Source organism: Glycine max, chromosome 11 (genome assembly GCF_000004515.6).
Source record: "Glycine max cultivar Williams 82 chromosome 11, Glycine_max_v4.0, whole genome shotgun sequence".
Taxonomy (NCBI): Eukaryota; Viridiplantae; Streptophyta; class Magnoliopsida; order Fabales; family Fabaceae; genus Glycine; species Glycine max.
In genome coordinates, this window is record NC_038247.2 from 29,691,674 (window position 1) to 29,693,784 (window position 2,111).

Here is a 2,111-nt window from a genome sequence, read left to right on the forward strand (position 1 = left end):
CTATGAAAGCTTGTGCATCCAATACCCTAATGAGGATGTCCTATATGTTCTTAAAACTGGACAGATTCATTTGCTTCCAAAGTTTCATGGCCTTGCAGGTGAAGACCCGCACAAACATTTGAAAGAATTTCACATTGTCTGCTCCACCATGAAACCCCCAGATGTCCAAGAGGATCACATATTTCTGAAGGCTTTTCCTTATTCATTAGAGGGAGTGGCAAAGGACTGGCTGTATTACCTTGCTCCAAGGTCCATCACGAGCTGGGATGACCTTAAGAGAGTATTCTTAGAAAAAGAATTCCCTGCTTCCAGGACCACAGCCATCAGGAAGGATATCTCAGGTATTAGACAACTCAGTGGAGAGAGCCTGTATGAGTACTGGGAGAGATTTAAGAAACTATGTGTCAGTTGCCCCCACCATCAGATTTCAGAACAACTTCTTCTCCAATATTTTTATGAAGGACTCAGTAATATGGAGAGAAGTATGATAGATGCTGCCAGTGGTGGAGCCCTTGGAGACATGACCCCTGCTGAAGCCAGAAATTTAATTGAGAAGATGGCCTCCAACTCCCAGCAGTTTAGCGCCAAAAATGATGCCATAGTCATTAGAGGAGTGCATGAGGTAGCTACAAACCCATCTGCATCATCTGAAACTAAGAAGCTTGAAGGCAAACTGGATGCGTTGGTCAACTTGGTAACCCAGCTGGCCTTGAATCAGAAATCTGTACCTGTCACAAGGGTTTGTGGTTTGTGCTCCTCTGCTGACCACCATACAGACCATTGCCCTTCCATGCAGCAACCTGGAGCAATTGAGCAACCTGAAGCTTATGCTACAAATATTTACAATAGACCTCCTCAACCTCAGCAGCAAAATCAACCACAGCAAAGCAATTATGACCTTTCCAGCAACAGATACAACCCTGGATGGAGGAATCATCCTAACCTCAGATGGTCCAGCCCTCAGCAACAACAACAGCAGCCTGCTCCTTCCTTCCAAAATGTTGCTGGCCCAAGCAGACCATACATTCCTCCACCAATCCAACAACAGCAACAACCCCAGAAACAACCAACAGTTGAGGCCCCTCCACAACCTTCCCTCGAAGAACTTGTGAGGCAAATGACTATGCAGAACATGCAGTTTCAGCAAGAGACCAGAGCCTCCATTCAGAGCTTAACCAATCAGATGGGACAATTAGCTACCCAATTGAATCAACAACAATCCCAAAATTCTGACAAGCTGCCTTCTCAAGCTGTCCAAAATCCCAAAAATGTCAGTGCCATTTCATTGAGGTCGGGAAAGCAGTGTCAAGGACCTCAACCCGTAGCACCTTCCTCATCTGCAAATGAACCTGCCAAACTTCATTCTATTCCAGAAAAAGGTGATGACAAAAATCTACCTAACAATTTCTGTGCAGGTGAATCTTCTTCCACAGGTAATTCTGATTTGCAGAAGCAGCACATTCCCCCTCTTCCATTCCCTCCAAGAGCATTTTCCAACAAAAAAATGGAAGAGGCAGAGAAAGAGATCTTGGAAACGTTTAGAAAAGTAGAGGTAAACATACCTCTGTTGGATGCAAATTCCAAGATATGCCAAATTCTTGAAGGAGCTGTGCACTAATAAGCGGAAGCTTAAAGGAAGTGAATGAATTAGCATGGGCAGAAATGTCTCCGCATTGATTGGTAAATCTGTTCCTCAAATTCCTGAAAAATGCAAAGATCCAGGTACATTCAGCATACCTTGTATTATAGGGAATAGTAAGTTTGACAATGCCATGCTAGATTTAGGAGCCTCTGTTAGTGTTATGCCTCTGTCGATTTTTAATTCTCTATCTCTAGGTCCCTTGCAGTCAACTGATGTGGTAATTCATTTAGCTAATAGAAGTGTTGCCTATCCTGTTGGTTTCATAGAAGATGTCTTAGTTAGAGTTGGTGAACTGATTTTCCCTGTTGATTTTTATATCTTGAATATGGAAGATGGATTTTCTCAAGGATCAGTTCCCATCATTCTAGGCAGACCCTTTATGAAAACTGCTAGAACTAAGATAGATGTTTATGCAGGCACACTGTCCATGGAGTTTGGTGATATAACTGTTCATTTTAATATTCTGGAT

General features: G+C 42.9%; 1 non-coding gene across 1 annotated transcript; it reads right to left on the minus strand.

The window, feature by feature from the left end:
* Window positions 1–319: 319 nt before the first annotated feature.
* Window positions 320–426, minus strand: LOC112998452 (small nucleolar RNA R71). The gene has a single exon (XR_003263553.1). It is a non-coding gene; the product is annotated as a small nucleolar RNA R71 (small nucleolar RNA).
* Window positions 427–2,111: the final 1,685 nt, after the last annotated feature.